Genomic DNA, 22512 nt, shown 5'->3' on the forward strand with positions numbered 1-22512 from the left:
GTCCACAGATGTCTTGCGGCATTAAAAAAAAAAGTTTAGGAACCCCTGAATGGTGCATTCCTTTGTCACAAGGTTTTTATGATCATCTTCAGAATTTTAACTGTTGTAAGCAGGTACAACAGTGCTTCAGAGTTGGAAGGAGGCGTACAAGATCTCTCTTGAGATAATCATTACACCAATCATGAGCTCCAGGGGAGAATGTGCTGTCGTTTTGATAAGCATCTGTCTTCCTTATCTAGATCTTGTATCCTGAAGCAATTGAGATTTCCTTTGTGTGAAAACCCAATCAATTTTAACAGAGGAACTGAGAATTTTTTTTTTGCATATAACTCCAGTATTAGCAGTGTCGTACTGTAAGTATGGTCCACGTGAAGGGAAGTTTTATAAACTCCAGTTGCAATATCCTCTGGTCAGCACACATGAGAAATTGTATTTGGCATGAAACAGCAAGCAGGAAGGTGATGTTAACATCATTTGAGGAAGAAATCTCAGTGATGCCAGAGCACCATAATTTCTGGGAGTTCTACACAGCTACGCCCAGAAAGGATTACTTTTCAACGTAATTGTCACCAGGGATGAACTTGAAGTTCAAAGTACATTTAATGTCAAAGAATGTATAAATGTATAAATGTATAAAAGAAATGTATAAATTATACCACCTTGAGACTCGTCTCCTTACAGGCAGCCGCAAAACAAGAAACCTGAAAGAACCCATTAAGTAAAAGACTAAGAAACACCCAATGCAAAGAAAACAAGAAAAAAAAACACATTGTGCAGCCAACAAACGCAAGCAACAACAATCGGAATGAAACCTGGACCAGGCCCAGAGCCTCAGCCTCAGTTCGTCACACAGTGAAGCAAAGCCGAGCTCACAGACGCGTGCTCCGGCGCAGCCAGAGTAGGCCTCACAGTCCCAGCCTCAATGCCGCAGAGAGCGAAGTAAACAAAGCAGAGCAGCCCGACTCCTTGCCTCCCGTCCCGACACTCGGCCTTTTCAATCCATTAGGCCTGGTGGTTAAATTGCCCAAGCACCGGGTTGTCCCTCACACCAGGGCCCGGGCCCTGTTGCTTTGATACTGAATCCAGTATCAGGAGTTCCCACTGGTCTGACTCAGTGGTGGATAGGCATATCAGCCTCCAAATAGGCAAAGGCAGTCTTCACTTGGCCAGTGAGCGAAGAACTTTTCAGAGTGTTCCTACTTAGAAAACAAAAGAAGAGAGCAATTCTGCTACTCACCCCTCTTCCCTCGTATTTGCTCCTCAATCTCCACATTTTTTGGCACAAAGGACAGGCAGGTATCAACAATGTTTACAGCACTCCTTTGCGCTGTGTATTTAGTATATCAGTAAAATATGAGTAATATTGTAAATATGTAGATTGATCAAGCATTCTTAGTTGTTTACATTATTCATTATGGGTTATATGTGAATGGCATATATCATAATGTCACCAGGTCATAAGTGCACACCTTACTTAAAGTAAGAATGAAGTAGAGACACATATCTTGCCTCCATGTCTTTTTCTCGAGCAGTTTTATATTTTGCAGAACACTTTGGATGATGGTAGCTTGCCTCTTGCCCCTCAAACTCAAAATGTAAGAGGCACACCAAGGATCACATTGCGAGGGCTTTCTGGACCAAAACCTTTAATAGGAAGTCCAAATGGAAACCATCAACTAATTACTGTCCAAGGGAAAAACACCGGACAACGAATGCTTCTCCCAAAGGATATACAGAATAATGTATATTGTGTACATTGTATACATTGTATACATAATGAATAATGTATAATAATGTACACTGTGAATATGACACTTTACCACAGTAGCTATCACTATGCCTATGCTGTTCAGAATGCAGAACTGACATGCAAAGAGGATGCCGCATGAGTGAAGCCCACTCACAGGATAATGTTATTAATCAGAATAAATATCTTATCAATCCAAGACTTATAACAACCTTAAAATACACTGCCGTTTTGTTCCCAGAACTTGTACAGGTATCTGCTCTCTCATGGGCACTCAAAATAAGTAAGATCCACATGATCTTCACCAGTGATTTTTCAAGTGCTTGTAGCACATTAATAACCTCATTAGAACTAATTGCTGTTATAACAACTCCCAGCAAAAAAAAAAGACTATTTTGTCAGAGGTCTGTGAGAGCACTGTTCCCACTGCTGTAAATAAATCTCAAGAAGTATATGTTCAAAACCCAAGTTATCATGAAATGTTTATTGTCTGTCAATAGTACTAATTACGCTAAATAATGAATTCTTAAAGAAAACACCCCATGATGCCTCCCATTGATTAAAAGCAAAAACCACTAACTAGCCTGACTAAAGAGGGAGAATATCTAATTTTCCCCAGTGGAGAACGTATCGACTGCACTGACTTGGCTAATTATTAGAAGCTAGCCTTGTGAGCAACACATTCAAAATACCAGCAGGTCCGTATAAATTAGTTCAACTCAGAATAAAACAGCAATTAAACAGGGAAGGTTTGAACCCAGTGATTCCATGATATCCAACGTTTCATGATTATTCCTCTCTCCTCTCCCTAGCTTTCATTACTGTAGAATGACCCCAACTGGACTTATATCCATCATATCTGAAGTAAAGTTTCTTCCACCAAGAAGAATCAGTTCTGAGGTATTTGGGTGGGGATTCAGGCGTTCAGACGCAGCGACAAAGGAGTGATGATGTGCCAGCTGAAGGAGGGCTTGAAGCAGTTGTGTCCCCCACAACATTCAAATTCAGATTTATTTATCACATATAGTTACTTTCCCCCAAGCCATCAGGCTGATTAACACCTCCACTCAGTGACCCAGCTCATCATGTCCCCCTTCAAGAGGACCACAGCCTTGTCGTAGGGTTTGAAAGTTTGCATGCCTCAATGACCCAGCAAGCTATGTTGGCTGGAGTCAGGTCCTTGTGCTTTGGCTCATGATAGGGTCAAAGGGTAAAGGGCAGACTAAGAGTGGTCCACCAGTCCTCCAGGTTCGGGGGTTCAGCTCAGAGCTAACAACCCTGACTGGTCAAAAATAATTGTTACGGAAAGAACAATAAAGATGCCATGTACATCTGTGTGTGCGACAGTATGGCCAGACAGAGTAGGAGGACCTTCATTCCCGCCCTAAATGCCAGCAGTGCAATTGGGTGGCGCGGTAGCGTACTAGTAGGCACAGCTAACTTTACAGCTCCAGTGACCCGGCTTCAATTCCACAACTGCCTGTAAGGAGTTTGTACGTTCTCCCTGTGACCGCGTGTGTTTCCTCCGGGAGCTCCAGTTCCCTCCCACAGTCCAAGTACCTGCTGGCTGGTAGGTTCATTGGTGACTGTAAACTGTCATGTGATTAGGCAAGGATTAAATCGGGGTATTGGGCAATGCAGCTCGAAGGGCAGGTAGGGTCGATTCTGTGCTGTATATCAACAGATAAATAAATACCACACACCCAACACCAGTACTGTATCATTTTCTGTCAGAGTCACCTATGTACAGATAACCCTCTACCTCACGTCACTTCACGTATGTACAATGAGTATATGTATATAAGCTAATCCTATGTGTTTATATTTATTGTTTTTTCAATTGAGTCCTTAATGCTAATTGTGCTTTTTTATGTCGCATCGGATCCAGAGTAACAATGATTTCATTCGCCTTTACACTTGTGTGCTGACGAATGACGATAAAAGAATCTTGAATCCTGAATGTAAAACAGAGCGCACAGTGGAATGTGTTGGTGTTAACAACCAACAGACTCAAAGATGTGACAAGGGCAGCCGGTAAGTGTCGCCACACGCTCCGGTGCCAACATAGCATACCTACGATGTTCAAGCACGACGACACAAGCAGCAACACCAACCACAAAACACAGTAAGACATTGCCGAGCAACACACACAAGATGCTGGAGAAGCTCAGCGGCCCAGGCAGCCTCCATGGAGAAGAGACCCAAAACATCGACTGTACTTTTCTCCATCGATGCTGCCCGGCCTGCCAAGTTCCTCCAGCATTTTGTGTGCGTCGCTGGGATTTCCAGCAACTACAGATGTTCTTTTGTTTGTGATAAGGCATTGCTGAACAACTCCTTCGTGTCAGTGGAGATCATCTTGCGAAATACCTTTACTAATGAGTTACACTTGGCAGACTTGTATTCTGCTGGCACGCAGTTGACTGGAATTACTTTTTTCAGTGAATGAGCAGCAATTAAAAATTAGTTAAACAGTGCACTCACTCTGGGCATCAGCCAAGCACAACAGTAACTATAGCAACTATTTGCCATAGTTGCTTAAACCCTTCTAGACATCAGCACTACAAAAAAAAACATCAACTATATTAAGAAATTAGTGTTCTATGGTTTTCACGCCAACTACTGCAATAACTGGTGTCCAGGCATGAACAAATAATATCATAATGTACACCTTTCAACAGTCTGAATTGTCGTGCACAGTATTCAACAGAGTTAAAGAAAGCCAGACCAAACAATTTGTAAAGCAACTCAAAGAGAAAACGCTGGAGGAACTCTGCAGGTCAGGCAACATCTATGGAAATGAATTAATAGTCAACGCTTTGGGCTGAGACCCTCCTTCCAGACTCATAAGGAAAGGGGGAAGATAGCAGAATAAAAAGGTGCAGGGAGGGGAAGGAGGCTAGCTGGAAGGTGATGGGTGAAGCCTGGTGGGTCAGGAAAGACAAGGGATGTAGAAGAAGGAATCTGATAGGAGAGAAGGGTGGACAATTGGAGAACAGGAAAGAGGATGGGGACCCAGGGGTAAGTGATAGACAGGTGAGAAGAGGTAAACAGTCAGAAGGAGAACAGAGGAAGGTAGGTGGGGGGGGGGGGGGGGGAAGAGAAATTTTTTCCCAGACGGAATATAAGATGTTGCTCCTCCACCTTGATTATTTAAGATTTTTTTTAAATAATTTTATCTGCAACACACCAAAGTCACAAGCATGTCTCCTTTAAAAGAAAACAGTGAAAAGTTGTTCAATGTATTTTTCATCTTCATTAAGAAATCTAATTATCCCCCTCAGGACCTGGGCTGAAATATGACTTCCTTTACTTTCGTGAAATTAACCTTCTATATATGTTAATTTTGGTTCATGGCTCAGGGCAGCAGCCATGCTGTATATCAGTAATGTTGATACACCTGAAATTCATTCCTCTGCCTTTTTAACCATGCCCTAAAACGATTTAAAGCAAAAGGTCAAAATGTTTATCAAACTTTTTAAGAGATGTATTTCACAATAACATTTTAGTAAGTTTGTTACTAATATTGCTCATTGACATCTTTTAACTCAACGGGGATGTCAGAGCAGAAACCTGGCTGGCGCAAAGCCAGAGCATATTTCCTGCAAATGCACTCTAATCAAATTCATGACTCCTCCCAAACTCTTCTACGACAACCAATATTCCCATGATACTTAACGTTTATCACAATGTTATGCTCTAAGTTAACTACATTAAGAAATGACCCTCACTTAAAACACAGTATTTCTCAGAAATCTTTCAGTTTGCAAATGATACGGACTTCAAGGTGACCTGCGAGACCTGTGTTATTTAAAATGAATTAAATACATGCAGAGGAACAAAGTCTTTATTCACGTGTAATTCTATTCCATTGTTCATAAGTCTAACTGTTCTCACAGGAGACATGTAAGCTTTGGGACTTCAGTGAATCATCATGCCCTCTTGCATCATCAGAGATGTCAACTATTCCCAAATTGTGATTAAAGTAGTGACATTGATGGTTAGTCACTGATGGGAATTCAGCTTAACAGGGCAATTTAAAACTTAAAGTGTACCACGTCTGCTTTCCATTTACCATTAACTGGATAGCAATGACATTTTTCCCTGTTTCTACATTACATTCCAGAATCCAGCTCTAAGGGGAAGGAGAGAGAAAAATAGTGTACACAGAAATCTATATGTTGAACACATATTTACATTTATGAAATAAATTGGCTCTGGTCTTTAATGATGTAGTTCAAAGTATACCCTTTTCTTGCCACAATAACATAACACGTCACCTTATGGTAATTGACAGCTAAAGATGAAAGTAGGAAAATCCAACTAGATCAGGATTTTGGAACCAGCGTATTCATGTTTAGCATACTATATGTTACTTTTATCCTCTTTTGTTTCGCTTCTTTTAAAATATTCACCAAAACACAAATCAAGGCAAGACAGTGGCTCTACTTCATTAGGAGTTTGAAGAGATTTGGTTTGTCGAATAAAACACTTGAAAACTTCATTAGATGTACCACAGAGAGCATTCTGACAGGTTGCATCACTGTCTGGTATGGAAGGTGGGGGGGGGACGGGGGAGGGGGGGGAGTGTGCTAATGAACAGGACCAAAAGAAGCTACAGAAAGTTGTAAGTACAAAGAAAGTATGGTTGTGCCTCTACTTAAGAGTTTGTGAAGGTCTGGCATGTCATCTAAAACTTTGACAAACTTCCATAGATGTGTAGTAGAGGGTACATTAATTATTTGCATCACAACCTGGTATGGAAACACCAATGCCCGTGAACTGAAAATCCTATAAAAAGTAGTGGAGGTCAGCAGGAGATGCTCATGGAGTGAGCACTGTTTCAGATTCGCTCCATAACCTTTACTTGTTTTAACCTATGATCACCCTTATTTAACTTATTTTTACCTACACCAAAAGATTCTTGCTACTTTTTTGGACTTATCTTTAAGAGTTTATTGTGAATTTTTGAAGAAATGACTCTTAGATCTAAAGGGCGAGAACCTGGGAAGAATCCTAACGGGAACGGGAAGAAGCAGACTGATCCTAAGCGCACTGAATTGACTTATGAAATGTTATTGGAGGTTTTAAATGAAAAATTTGAAGAACGACAAATTTTTAAACAAGATATAAAGGCTTTTCAAGATTATATGGATAAGACGGATTCAGTAGTTAACCAGCAGCAAGTTCTAATTGCAACTCTGCAAGAGGATGCTCGGAAGTGAGATTTGATAATTCAAAAATTGGAACAGAACTTACTTTCGATGATTAAACAAGTGGAAACACTTAAAGCCAAGAGTGTCGACTTTGAGAATCGGTCCAGAAGACAGAACCTACGCATACTTGGTCTCCCAGAAGGTATTGAACAAGGGGACCCCTCGAAGCACTTTGCTCAACTTTTGAAGGATGCGTTCCCTTCTGTATTCCCAGACAGTCCTCCGTTACTTGATCGCGCTCACAGAATTATGCATCGATCACCAAGTGCTTCAGCTAAACCACCGGTTGTAATTGTCCGATTTCACTATGTGCAGATTAAAGAGCAACTTATTCGTGTGGCTCGGCGTGTAGGGATGGTCAAATTACAAGATCACAATTTTCGTTTAGTAGAAGATTTTAGTCCAGAAGTAATGAAGGCAATGCTTCTTTTTAAACCTCTAATGTCTGAATGTTATGAGAAAAATCTAAAACCTGCGCTCTTATACCCTGCGAAGCTCAGAATCTCGCCTCCGAATGCACCACGGCGTGTTTCCCTTTCTACATCTGAAGCGAGAAGCTTTCTGAATGAGAACGTCCCTACTGCTACGGATTCTCATCCCTAATAAATGAGTGATTTTGATTGTGCAAAATGGTTTTTATTTCCAAAACCAGATTTTGTTTTTGGCTATTGGTGTAGGTTTACTCTATATTTTATACTCTAGTTAAAGTTTTTTTTCGACATACTAATCTTGTTATTTTACTTACTTCAACCACTGTACTTTATCTTTGGTTATTATTATTATTCCTTCGAAGGTGAATTTTTTTTTGGTTTCTTCTCTAAAATATTTTTGGGTTTTTTTTTGATTTCGCCATTTTTTTTCTCTCATCTTCTTCCTATAATGCATCTCTTATCACAGATTAAAATTTTTTTGGTTTGTTTGGGTTTTTAACCCGATTTATAAGTTTTTAGTGATTATATTCTTCTTGGTTTTTTTTTACGACTAATTATATTAAGAAGTTTGGTTTTAGTATAATGATTATTATTTCTTTAGAGTTTGGGTGAATCTTTTTTTTATCCTTTACATAGGGAGTTATCTTCTGCTGATATGGGGGTAGATTTAGTTTCATTTTTCCTTTTTCGCAGCCTATCCCTGGCTGGGGTGCTCTTTTTTTTTCCTCTTGGGTGGGGGGTGGGAGGTCTCTTTCTAAATCTTATGTTTCTTATACCAGTTTTTTATAGTTTTTTCATTTGGGCTGATTTTAAACTACAAAAATGTCCGCTATGTCATCACTTCCGGGTCCAACCCCCTTATTTTTGTTCCTCTTCCGGTTGCATGAGATCATACTTTGGTTAACCCTTTATATACCAAAGGGTTGATTTCAGAAATGTGGCTCAGACCATTAATTTTGTCTCTTGGAATACTAATGGCTTAAACCATCCGTTTAAACGGAAAAAGGATTTTCAAAGTATTCCAAAGACTTAATGCTCATATTATTTTTGTACAAGAAACTCATGTGAGGAAAGAGGAGAATTATCACTTCTTTAGGTTTTGGAGTCAACAGTATCATTCGAATTCGAATGCCAAAGTAAAGGGAGTAAAGGGAGTTTCAATTTTTATTGACTCCTCTATTGCATTTGTCCAACATGATATCTTTTCGGATCCGAATGGTAGATTTTTGTTCATTATTGGCTTACTTTTTAACAAAAAGGTTGCTATGGTTAATGTTTATGCTCGAAATGTGGATTGTCCCGATTTTTTAAAGTCCTTATTTACTTTTCTACCTAATCTAAATGAATATAAGTTAATAATGGTGGTGACTTTAATTGTTGTTTAAATCCTTTGATAGACAAATCTATATCTTCTCAGACTTTACCTAATAAGTCGGCCACTTGTATTAACTCTTTTTTGACTGATAATGGAATTTTTGATATTTAGAGATTTCGGCATTCTAAGGACAAAGGGTTTTCATTTTTCTCACATGTTTATCATTCCTACTCGAGAATTGATTTTTTTTAATTGTTTTATTCCATCGGTAATTGGTTGAAATTATGATATTATAGCCATCTCTGACCATGCTCCATTAAAACTTTCTATTAAATTTACGGATACAGCTCCTAGTGCTAGACAATGGCGATTTGATTCTACCTTACTGCAAGATCCGGATTTTATTAAATTTATGAAGGAACAGATCGATTTCTTCTTTTCAACTAATTCCACGGATGATATTTCTTGCGGAACACTTTGGGACACTTTTAAAGCATATATACGTGGACAGATTATCTCCTACTCTGTTGGTCTGAGAAAACGCATTAAGAAGGAAACTCTTTTATTGGTTGATAAAATTAAAGAGATTGAAAAGAAATATTCGATTACTCCTAGCAAGGAGCTTTACAAACAAAGGGTTGAACTTCAAACAGAACATAGTTTATTACTAACATCTTCGATTGAAAATCAATTAATGAAAACCAGATCTGATTTTTATATACATAGTGATAAATAGGGTAAACTGTTAGCTAGTGAATTGAAGAATGTTTTGGTTAAACGTCAAATTACTAAGAACCGTCAGCAGAATGGGGATCTGACAGTTAACCATGATGAGATAAATAAATCATTTCAAGATTTTTATACCTCCCTGTATCATTACGAATTCCCTCATGATCGTAATACCATGTGAGATTTTCTTGGGAAATTGAATTTTCCAAAATTATCATCAGATGATCTTTCAATATTAGCAACTCCTATTACGGATGCAGAAATTAAAGGGGTTATTTCCTCTATGAATTCTGGGAAAGCACCAGGTCCAGATGGGTTTAAAGTAGAATTTTTTAAATGTTTTTCCGCTACTCTTTCTCCTTAGTTATGCAGGGTTTTTGAAGAAGCAATTAGATTGGGCAATCTGCCACAATCTTTTTATAGAGCTTCCATTTCTTTAATACTGAAGAAAGATAAAGACCCTACTGACTGTGCATCCTATAGACCAATATCTTTATTGAATGTAGATTCCAAGATCTTTTCCAAGTTACTGGCATCGAGGCTGGAGAAGGTATTACCCCAAATTATTTCGGAAGATCAAACTGGTTTTATTAAAAATCGCTATTCTTTTTTGAATGTTAGGAGATTATTGAATATTGTTTATACTCCTTCACATAGCACTTCAGAATCTGTTATTTCATTAGATGCGGAGAAAGCATTTGATAGAGTTGAATGGCAGTACCTATTTTATGTGCTTGAGAAGTTTAATTTTAGTCCGACATTCATTTCCTGGATTAAACTGGTATATCATACTCCAGTAGCCTCGGTGCTTACTAACAATCTAAGATCTCCCTTTTTTCGTTTATTTTGGGGTACTAGACAAGGCCGTCCTCTTAGTCCATTATAATTTGATATTGCTTTAGAACCCTTGGCAATTGCTATCAGAGAATCACAGAACATTTTTGGCATTAATCGTGGGACAGATATACATAAGTTATCATTATATGCAGATGATTTATTATTATTTATTTCTGATCCTGAGAAATCCATTCCTGCAGTTTTATCATTGTTGGTTCAATTTAGTGATTTTTCCAGGTATAAATTAAATCTTAATAAGAGTGAATTGTTTCCTTTAAATAGACAGGTTCCAATTTATGGAAATTTACCTTTTAAATTATTTAATGACTCTTTTATTTACTTAGGGATTAAAATCACTAAAAACTATAAAGACTTATTTAAGGTTAATTTTTTACCCTTGATTGATCAAATTAAATTGTTTACTAAATGGTCACCACTATCTTTATCTCCGATAGGTCGGATTAATGCTATTAAGATGGTTGTTTTACCCAAGTTTTTATATATATTTCAAGCGGTACCAATTTTTATTCCGAAATCTTTTTTTGCTAATGTTGATTCAAAAATTTTCTCATATATATGGCAGAATAAAAATCCTAGGTTAGGTAAAAAAATATTTACAGAAGGCAAGGAAGGAAGGTGGGTTGGCATTGCCTAATTTTAGATTTTATTATAGGGCAGTTAATATCCGATATTTGATATGTTGGTTAAAGGATTGGGATATATCTTTTAGCCCTCATTGGGTGAACTTGGAAATTAAATCTGTACAAGGATTTGCATTGGGTTCTATTTTAGGGACTTCTCTTCCCTTTGCTCTTTCTAAATTGCCGAAACAAATTGACAACCTGATAGTTAAACATACTTTACGTATATGGTTTAAATTTCAGAAATTTTTTGGGTTGACTCAGTTTGTTTTAAATATTCCTATTGTATCCAATTGCTTTCTTTATCCTTCTATTATAGACCAAGCTTATTCAGCTTGGAAGATTAAAGGATTATTACGATTTTCTGATATATTTTTGGATAATTGTTTTATGTCTTTTGAGCAATTATCTAATAAATATAATTTGACTAGATTTCATTTTTTTAGATATTTACAAATTATGAATTTCTTAAATACTGTACTTCCTACTTTTCCAAATTTTGTGTCTTCAGGTATTTTGGAGAATTTGTTTGAACTAAATCCTTTTCAAAAAGGGCTAATATCAAAACTTTACAATATAATTATGAAGATACGTTCAGAGCCCTTTTATAAGACTAAAAATGATTGGGAAAGAGAACTTAACCTTACTATCCCTATTGAGAATTGGGATAAAATTCTTCAATTAAAATCAAATACATCATCTATATGTGCTAAACATAATTCATTAATACAGATTAAAGTTGTGCACAGGACTCATATGTCCAAGGATAAATTGGCTCGTTTTTATTCCTATATAAATCCTATTTGTGACAGATGTCATTCTGAGACAGCGTCTTTAACTCATATGTTTTGGTCGTGTCCGCTTTTGAAAAAATATTGGAAAGATATTTTTGATATTATTTCTGCGGTATTGAACATTGATTTACAACCTCATCCTATTACTGCAATTTTTGGTTTACCAATGATGGACTCACTCCATTTCTCCTCTTCCGCTTGTCGAATGATTGCATTTCTTACACTAATGGCTAGAAGATCTATTTTGTTGAATTGGAAAGAAATTAATCCTCCTACTGTATTTCATTGGTTTTCTCAAACTATGTTATGATTAAATTTAGAAAAAATTAGAAGTGTTGTATTTGATACTTCTATTAAATTTGAAAAGATATGGAGACCATTTATTCAATATTTTCATATGATGTAATATGACCCTGTTCCAAGCCTATTTGATTTTCCAGTTTCGATTTTATATATGTTGAGAGGATCGGAGTTGACGACACTGATGATTTTGTATATTTGTGAGATATTATAAACAGCCCTTTTTTTTCCATTTTTTCTTTTTCTCATTTTTCTTTTTTGTTTTTTTTTCTTTATTAGTTATTGGATTATTAGATTAGGTTTTTTTGCATAATTTTTTTCTTTTTCTTTTTTCTGTTTTGTTTATATATATTATGATATACCTAGGTTTGCCTTGTTTATTTGTATATTGTATCGTCCATGATTTGGGAATACTCATTTATACTGTAATCATTGCTTATGTATTCTTTCATGTTCAGTTGAAATGTGTGTTTGTAATCCCATTATTTATGTATCAATTTTATTTTGTTATTAATAACAATAATAAAAAGATTGAAAAAGAAAGAAAAAGTAGTGGATACAGCCCAGTCCATCACAGGTAAAGCTCTCCCCCCTTTGAGCACATCCACATGGAATATTGTCACAAGTAAACACTGTGGTCTTGAAAGGCAACTACTTCACCTTGGTAACAGAGTAATACATTTAGTAATTCATGTTATAAGGCTCCTGATACATTATCTGATTTAATACGAACAGCGTTACAGAAATTATCCATAAGCAATCCTGTCTGTCAGTCCATCATATCCCTAGGTGGTCTCATGATATTCCATGAAATGAATTCATAGATCAAATTTACAGTTAAAAAAAACTGTGGCAGTAACAACTGATAGGTAAGATGCACATTAATCAAATGTAAAAAAAAACAGGCAAAATAATCTCAAATAAGGATCTCTAAGTTAAAAATAAAACAATTAATCAATGGCAAACGGTCAGAAACACCAACCCAGGACTAAAAGATAAAGCTGGCCCAATCAACCTACTCAAAGCAGCTTTATGATGATTTTTAGCTGCACACAGAAGACCATCGGACATAGGAGCAGAATTCCTGTAACTTGCTGATTCCAGTAAGGAAAATGTGAGTGAATGGGAGTTCTGCAACAAACATTTGGGGTTCCCAACACCCCACCCCTCCCACACCACCACTAATATCTGTGGATTTTCTGAACCTGGCCCAATTCGTCATCATTATTATGTGTCGTATCACATGACGTGAGTGATCATGGTATTCCATCCATCTTTAATCTCAGAAGTTCTAATAAGTTGGTCCTTGACATAATAAGTTGGTCCCTTGACATAACTCATGAACGTCTGTTGAATGACTTCTTCTTCCATCAAATTTTTCCATCACTGTAAGATGTTTGAGCTTCTCTTTCCTCAGTACATGTTCCAGAAATTCCAGCTGCCATTCCCTGACTGATGATATCAGCTCTCTTCTTATTCCAGCTTTTTGCAACACTCCCTCACTTGTTTTTCTGTCTTGCTGAGACATTTTTGTCATCCTTCTCAGCTTCGAGTCTTCCCTCATTTTGCTTTGATATTGTCCAACATCCACTTCCACACGTTAGTGAAGAATGAACATTGCACCATAATACTGAGTTTCGTACTCATAGAAATTATGCTATTCTTTGGAATCCTGCTCCAATCTGCATTTAAAAATCCCAGCCCTCCTTCTAATTTCAACATCAGTCATGCTGTCAGATGTTAACGTGCTCCTTAAGTAATTGAACTTCCAGGTTACCACCTACAATTTCTGCAGGGCACCATCTCACTTCATCCTGTAGCACTACCACTTTATCTGTCAAATCTCCTCCAGGCATAGCTATCTTTTTGACTAGCTCAGATATGCTAGATTAATTCCTTGTGTAATTGGTAATTCTGCTGTTTAGAGACCATGATCCATACATATGGCTACAACTGATAAACTGAAAAAGTATGGTTTTAACCCTTTCATATTAACTTGCCATTCAAAGATTGTGTGACCTTTGCATGGCCATTCAAGAGATTCCGCAGATGCTGGAAATCTTGAGCATCACGCACAAAACGCTGGAGGAACTCAGCAGGTGAGGGAGCATACTGTATATGGAGAACAATAAACAGTTAACATTTTGGGCCCAGGTGAAGGCCTGGAGGCCCAGAGGTGGTCTGCCCTGGATGTGATGGTCCGTCTGTGTGTGAGTGGGTTGGTGGGAAAAGGGCTTGTTTTCTGTTGGTGGCATTGTTGCTGTTTGTGTCAATCTGCTGAACATGCGTGGCACCTGTTACTGAATGTTTCGATGCACATGTGATAAATAAATCTGAATCTGTGGCCCTCCACCAGGTCTGACCTTGCTATGGCTGAGCCTGGGAAACACTATTTCAACAGCCAGCTATTCGGGTGTGCTGGCTATCAAAGCTCTCAAGAACTTTGAAAGGTTCTGAATATTTTGAGAGATAAAACTTTATGAGCAATTGAAATGTTTCAGGAGTTGTAAGTAATTAAAATACAATTTAAACACTTAAAATATTCAAAGATTATTCAAAAACAGTAAAGATTTCAGAGACTGCCATAACATAATGCTTACCCTTCCTGGCCCAGTAATACTCATCCTAAGTCATTCTGCTATATTCAAATAACTGGCTTTGCTGCTCATGTACCTGCAGGGAGTGTTCACCGTGCAGTTTTCTGCGCTGATAAATACAAAGTTCACAATAGGCTCACCCATCATGTTGCTTGGTGCCACCATTTAATAAAGGGGATGATTGCAAGATGGATCTGGAATCACCCAGTTGGGTAGCCATTATATACTGTGAGTCATCAGAAGCATCAGTGTAACCAGGAAAACTATTTGCCATGACAACTTGTAACCTCATTCCCTGTGCATCCTCCATTCTACTAATCCTGGTGAGGCTATAGCTCATGTTTATGGCCACTGAAGAATGAAAACAGCATTCTTTAAATGGAGCTTTGCAATCTCATACTCATCATATTAGATCAGATCTCTGCAGATCTGCCACATCCAGTCAAGAATCTTGGTGGACTACCAAGCAACTAGCAGAAAGGAGAAGTTCCAAAGATATCTCTCCCTCAAGGCCAGCAGGACCCAATAATTCCACAATTAGCTGTGGGAATTAGTTGGAAATATTGGCATTTACATTGTGCCAGGTGCACGATCCATCTCGACTTTCTAAACTCCACACAATTTCCAAAAGCAGTGTGTGCCATCATGAGATAGGTGAATGCTCCTTGCACAGCAAAACCCTTGGGCTCCAGTTCCATTCCTGGTTCTCGTACCAAAGGTCTAGTAATGTGTTCCACTTCAGTCACAATACTGATGCCGCATTAAGTTTGAAGTTCAATGTAAATTTATTATCAAAGTACATATATGACACCATTTACAACCCTGAGATTAATTTCTTGCAGCATACTCAATAAATTAATAATATTGACCATAAGAGAATCAATGAAAGACTGCACCAACTTGGGTGTTCAACCAGGGTGCAAAAGACAACAAACTATGCAAATACAAAAGGAAAGAAATAATAAAATAAAATCAATAAAGATCAAGAACATGAGATAAAGAGTCATAAGTATAAAGTGAGTAGAGCAGGGGGCTAAGCACACCATCTTGTGGTGCACCTGTGCTGATGGAGATCATGGAGGAGATGTTGCTGCCAATCCGAACTGACTGAGGTTTGTAAATGAGGAAATCGAGGATCCAACTACACAAGGAGATATTGAGGCCAAGGTCTTGAAACTTATTGAGTAGTTTTGAGGGGATGATGGTATTGAATGCCAAGCTGTAGTCAATGAAAAGCATGAAGATGTATGCAGCTTTGCTGTCCAGATGTTCCAGTGTTGAATGAAGAATCAGTGAGATGGCATCTGCTGTGGACCTATTGCTCCAGTAGGCAAATTGGAACAGATCCAAGTCATTTCTCAGGCAGGAGTTGATATGTTTCATCACCAACATTAGGTGAACCAAAATACAGTAAATTTTAAGATAAGTGCAGGAAATGCAATTATAGTATTCAAATATATCTATACAATACTTTAGAGGCTTGCTCGAGATTGAGGATTCCTCAGCTAGTGAGTTTATGTAGCTTAATAGAGTTAATATTGCAGTCTTCATTATCCAATGCACATTTACAGCATTTCTGTTATAGATCTCATTTTAAAATTATGTCTTAAAAATTCCTGGATTAACCAATTCTCAGAAACTGAAAACATCTGTAATTTTTTTTCTTTAGTTAACAACAAACTGATTATTTCTGATCCAACAAACTTGGGAAATCATGTTAAGTCGCTGTTTAAGGTGTAGGAAATCTGGAGACAATCTGGATATGGCTGTGGCCTACTGGGAAATCTAATTGGATGTATCCCAGCATTTTGTAAAATCCTAGGCACAAATATCGTAGTATCACCAGATGCTTCCAATTAAAACTGATGCCAATTGAATAAAGCTCGACCCAACTCCACAGCGTCGCCGACTGAATAATCTGCTACACTGCTTGGACAGATAAGGTAAACAGTTCAGGAACAATGAAAAGCGACCAATATTGAAAACCTGTCTTCTGCATCCTGGTTTAAGCATTAGCGAAGGAAGAAAAGAACATAATATATAAGTGGTGCCCTGTTAAAAAGTCAAACCAATTAAAATATAACCACTATAGTTTATGACATGCATCTCACCAGTTGAATTCCGCTGTGGTTTAAGATTTAATAATATTATCGATTCACTTCATTGGCATGTTGGAGAGTGCCGGCTTCGAGGTTAGAAGGAAAATATGAAAAGCTTTGAAAGCAGGATTTCAAAATTTAAAGTCTCAGGAGTGGCAATGCGAAGAATAAAATTTTGAATTGAACAGACAGTAAAAGTAAAAGGAACATTGGAAAAAAGTATGTTCGTCATACAAAAGTATCACACTACATCAAAGTTCAAAGTGCGGTAAGTTGAGCTAAAAATGATTAGACAACAATTAAAATAAATCTGGCCTCTCAATAACAGCTCATGGCAAATATCCACAGATTAACAATTAATAAGATTTATTTACTTACTGCCCGTTATGCCGCAAGTTCTTAAGGCAGCAGTGAAGGTCCTTCACCTCTGGCGGATTTCAGGGCCTTCTTTATCACGTCACTACTGTCGGTCATGCAAGTCCCAGGCGGAGACTCAGGAATACCATCCCACCCTTCATTGCTGTTTCTGTAACAGTTTTGCTTGACCAGTCAGGGTTGTTAGCCCTGAGCTGAACCGCCAAACCTGGAGGACTGGTGGACCACTCTCTACCCTCTGACCTCTGCCCTTTGACCTGTTTGGCATGAGTCAAAGCATCAAGCTCTGACCCCAGCTCTCCAGCTCATTGAGGCATGCATGCCTCTAAATCATGACAAGGTTGTAGTGGGTGGTTCTCATAAAAGAAGCCATATAAATATGATCTCACTATTGTCCTCACATCTGCTATAGTTCCTGAATCTGATTCTACACGACGATGCGGAACCATGAGTCAAACATTATCCCGGGACCAAGCTTAGTAAGGTTGCGACAAGGCCCCCTCTTTCCACAAGGTCACTTTCTCCAGTGTCCTGTGTTTAGCAGTGGTAGCTTGATAACATGAGTATAATGTCTCCTTGTGGGGCTGTCTACTGGTGAATCCAGGACGTTAGAGTGGGTTCCATTCATGATACAGCTTCAGCTTTGCAGCCTTCCTCCGCATGCATTGCCACTGTGATGTGTTATCATATTCGCCTGCTCCGCCATTTGGTCGCTCTTTGTCGGGAATCTCCCCTTCAACCTGTCTGCCGTAGGTGGTTCTACCTGGAGCTAAGCACCAGATGGCTGAACTCCAGGTAGGAGCTCAGGAACTCACAAGCCTCTCAGTCATGACTAGTGGGCAATGCCCAGAGAGCCAATGTACAAACTATGACCTACTGCATCGCCGTGGTCCAAGGTATTAGACACTGGAGCAGTTCTATCTGGAGGTCCACAAGTTTATCTGATTTGGTCCGCCGTTTGCCTGTGTCCCAATGAAACCAGAAAATTCAGCGTGCAAATTCCCAAACTCGGACCGGAAAGGTGGGCAGCTTCTCAGCCCCCACAGCATTAAGTGGAACTTTCAAAAATAAATAGGAATATAAGATGATGAGGGACTGATAGTGTGGATAGCCAGAAGCTTTTTCCCAGGGCTGAAAAGGCAAATACAAGGGGGCATAGTTTTAAGGTGCTTGGAAATGGGTACCAAGGGGATGTCAGGGGTAAGTTTTTCCGCACAGAGAGTGGTGGGTGCGTGGAATGCACTGCCAGAGGCAGTGGTAGAAGCAGATACAATAGGGTCTTTTAAGAGCCTCTTAGATAGGTACATGGAGTTTAGAAAAAGAGGGATATGCACTAGGGAAATTCTAGGCAGTCTCTAGAATAGGTTACATAGTCGGCACAACTTTGTGGGCCGAAGGGCATGTAAATGTGCAATAGATTTCTATGTTCTGTATGGCAATATTTCTGGTGACTGGTTGCGGTACAAACCATCACACCAGAGTCATGATTTGAATTTAGCAAAATATCCAAATCTTTCCAGTATATTAGAGATGATTACGTCAATGGCCCTGTATAAACAGCAGATTTCATGCAAACACAGCCAAATTCTGAAAGTTTTGCATCAGGGTTGAAAGAGTTTTGGAAGAAAGTTGTGGATGCCTTTATGTATGAAACTTTTCCTTCACACTTCCACCAGGCACCTTGCTGGATTGCACTCGGAGAATAAAGTCCAAGTGTTTGTTGTTATAAAGCACAAGGAGTCCAGCAGAGACATCTGGTAAGGAAATGTATGTAAATTTATTTAACTTACTTTTTCCATTGTTATATATTCCGCAAACTTGCCTACATAAATTCACACTTTAAACATGTAACAGTAAAGATAAGAAAGCTGCTCTCTCACGTGCTTGATCTCAGATGGAAAAGGAATCTACAATACAATATACAATAAGGATTGTGGAGTTTCTGAAGGGGGAAAACAAAATTATTTCCACTTTCTTGTTCCTTTCTGGCTTCCGCCCCCTTCCTTTCCAGTACTAATGAAGGGTCTTGGCCCAATGTTTTGACATCATATTCCCCTCCATTGATGCTCCCTGACCTTCTGAGTTCCATCTGACCTGAAATCTACAAGACTACCTGGCTAGCGAGCAGGATCATGAAAATGCTGCACAGTTATGGCCTAACGTGTGGAGCAAGCCCTCACTCCGACTGTGGCCTGCTACAGCTACTAGGGGCATCGGAGGCCACAAATGCACAGTAAAACCGCGTATTCAAGCTAGACTTAAAGCAGACCCTTGCAGGTCAACACTCCCAACAATTCTACTCATTAACAACTGTTTGCTAGAAAATAAACCGATTATCTGTGTCTGCGACCTCCGACACGACCGACTAAGGAGGTCTGTGCGTCTACGTCGATAAGAACTACTGTGTGAATGCCTCAGTAGTAATGGCCCGGCGCTCACCACAGATAGAATGGTCTTCTACTTACCAAGGGAGTTCACTGCGATTGTGATTATTGCTGCTTACATCCCCCCACCTCCCGTGCCACTGCTGGGGAGTTGCCACAGAAACTACGACGCCATCCGCAACCTCAAAGCCACTCACTCCAATGGCTTCTCCATTGTTGCTGGCCATTTCAGTCATGCCAGTTTGAAAACAGTCCAGTCAAGGTGTGTCAGCTTCACAGAATATCGTGGCGAGCGTTTGGCCCACGATGACAGACAAGAAAGTTTGCTTGACTCAACAGCCTTTTTTGTCGCACTATGACCCGGGGAGAGAACTGCCCGGTCTTATACAGACGGGGGAAGGTGATGACCACACACAGCCCCCACCCGAGGGGTCAGCCAGCCCCGACAACCCCAGGGTCCACAACAACATCCAAGAGTCTCGGTGGTGGTCAACGCTGCTGCCTGGGGTACTGAAGGGTGTCTGGAGCCCTTCCAGGAGTGGAGGAACCGTTTGGCGAGACAAGAAGCAGGGCACCCGGAGTCTCACTTCCTGCCTTCAGCCTCGCTGGGTCGGTGGGGGCCAATATGGTGCCAGCTGGTCCTGGTGCAGCCTGTCTGCCTTCTGCTGCTCAGGTAAGCCAGCTGAATATACCACATCGGAGATGCGGCTGAGCACCTTTCCCACCCCCTTCCAGCAGCTTCCCGGCTTGGAGAAGCAGTCTCGTGCAGAGGGGGAAGGTAACAATCACACATCCCGGTTACAGCTGGGGTGACCCGCAAGCACACAAGCGAATAACCGTATAACCAAAGCTCAAATGGAACAATAAACGAACTTGAGCATCCCACCATAATCCCACGAAGGCATTTTAAAACAAGAGCTATAAAAAGCACTGGCCATCAGGAATGTAGTCGACCACCCCCCGCCCCACCCCCAGAATGCCACAGTATAGTAGTCCTGGTTTACACCAACGGTCGTGGAGCCTACAAGGCTGCCCCCTCACCGCCACCCTATCTTGGATACTTGGACCATACGTCCACTGCGCTAATCCCTGCATGCTGACGGTGAGTCAAACCAGTTCACTGGGAGATCAGGACCTGCCACCTCAGCATTACAGGACTGATTTGAAAACACGGAGCGGAGCGCATCCAGGGAGGCAGCTAGCTACGATCGTCAGGTCAACATTGATGAATGTGTGGAATCGGTAACTGGCTACCTAGAGGACGTTACCGTGGTTAAGCACGACACTGCCAGGGCAAACCGGAAACCATGGCCAACTGTCGAGGGTCGTGCACTGCTCAGGGGTCGGGGCGCTGCCTTCACATCGGGGGAGGACAGGCCGACTCCACCGTCAGCAAGAGCCGTGCTCTCCCACGCCACCAGGAAGCCAAAGTGAGAGTGAGAGAGAAAATTCAGAGTCACCTTTGTGACACCAGGGTCACGAGGCAAGGTCTTCTTCGGTTGTCCATCGGAATCTGATGACAACGCTCACTCCTTTAACGGTGAGATCTTTGATGACTATACAGTCCTATCCCGGACCCACAAGCTCTATTGCAGGTTGGATATGTATATGTGGTAGTGTTGGTATTGATGGCAACCATGGCTGCATCTCTCCTGGCTCTCTTCTGCTGTCTTCCGGTTGTTCTTTCCAACTCCAGAATACGAACCCCATCCCTACACAGCTGTCGCCAAGTGTTACAGTCAGCAACAACATCCTCCAGGTCCTCAGGTCTGATCTTGCACTTCCTTAAAGCATTCTTCATCTGATCCTTATAGCGTTTCTTCGGCCCTCCAGCTGAGCATCGACCATGATGTAGCTGACCGTATAACACTCTGTCGGGTAGCCGACATGGGGGCATCCTTATCATGTGCCCCAGCCACTGCAGCTGACACTGGGTGATCATGGCCTCAATACTTGTGCAGCTGGTCTTTACAAGTATTTCAGTGTGAGGCATCTGCTCACACCAGGTAATTCCCAGGATGCGCTGAAGGCAATTTATGTGGAAGCGCTCGAAGAAATTGATGTGACGGCTGTAGGTGACCCGAGCTTCACAGCTATAAAGGAGGATGGTGACACAGACCGCTTGGTATACAGCGACCCTTGTGGAGGGACAAAGGCTCCTGTTCTGAAAGACTTATACAAACCATAACAGGTTACAAATCTACCCTGGGTGTCATCGGCACTGCCCTTCCCAATAAGCTGAGTGCCTTCAGTGCATGATTTGATGCAATGAATGACGTGACACTGGGGAAAGCCCCCTCTGCCCCTGAGGAAACAGGCACCCTGTCTGGCGATGAGGAGGATCCTAGCCAGGGTAAACCCATGCAAAGTCACAGGGCCAGGCAACATACCTGGTTAGGTTCTGATGGCAGCCCAGCTTAAAGAGGTTTTGAAGGGCACCCTTAATATCTCTTTCGAATAGTCCAGTGTCCCTGCAGGCTTCAAGGTAGCCACCATCATTCCAGTGCCCAAGACAGCGACGGTAAGTGGCCCAAATAATTACTGTCCAGTGGCAGTGACTTCAACAATCATGAAGTCTTTGAGGGACTGGTAATGGATCATATGAAATCCCACCTTCCTGCTGCATTGGACCCTTTCCGGTTAGCCTACTGCTAAAACCTTCATCCTCTACCCCACTCTAAAACATGCATATCCTTCATCCTCTGCCCCGCTCTGCCCCACCTAGAAACCAATGCCTTGTATATCAGGGTGTTGTTCAGCGACGTCAGCTCGGTGTTCAACACGAGGATCCCTCAGAGGCTGGTGGGTAAACTGTCCTCATCGGGTCTCAAGACCTCTCTCCGTCACTGGATCTTGGACTTCATGACAGAAAGACCCCAGTCAGTCTGAGTGGGCAGCAACATCACAAGCTCCATCACACTGAGCACTGGTGGCCCCAGGGCTGTGTGCTCAGTCCACTCACGACTGCGCTGCCAGATCCAGCTCAAACCGCATCATCGAGTTCGCTGATGATACAACAGAGGTTGGCCTCATCAGCGACGATGATG

At 40.5% G+C, this 22512-nt stretch overlaps 1 protein-coding gene across 3 annotated transcripts in view; it reads right to left on the bottom strand.

The window, feature by feature from the left end:
• Positions 1–22512, bottom strand: part of si:dkeyp-14d3.1 (transmembrane protein 132C) — a 1066091-nt gene that overhangs the window by 729174 nt on the left and 314405 nt on the right. Inside the window, exon 1 of one of the 3 annotated variants that reach the window (XM_059988237.1) lies at positions 17085–17194. The exons of the other annotated variants lie outside the window; for them this stretch is intronic. The gene's annotated coding sequence lies outside the window, so the exon portion shown is untranslated. Of the gene's footprint in view, positions 1–17084; positions 17195–22512 lie in introns of those variants that run through there. 3 annotated transcript variants of the gene reach the window in all.

This window comes from Hypanus sabinus, chromosome 13, assembly GCF_030144855.1.
Source record: "Hypanus sabinus isolate sHypSab1 chromosome 13, sHypSab1.hap1, whole genome shotgun sequence".
NCBI lineage: Eukaryota > Metazoa > Chordata > Chondrichthyes > Myliobatiformes > Dasyatidae > Hypanus > Hypanus sabinus.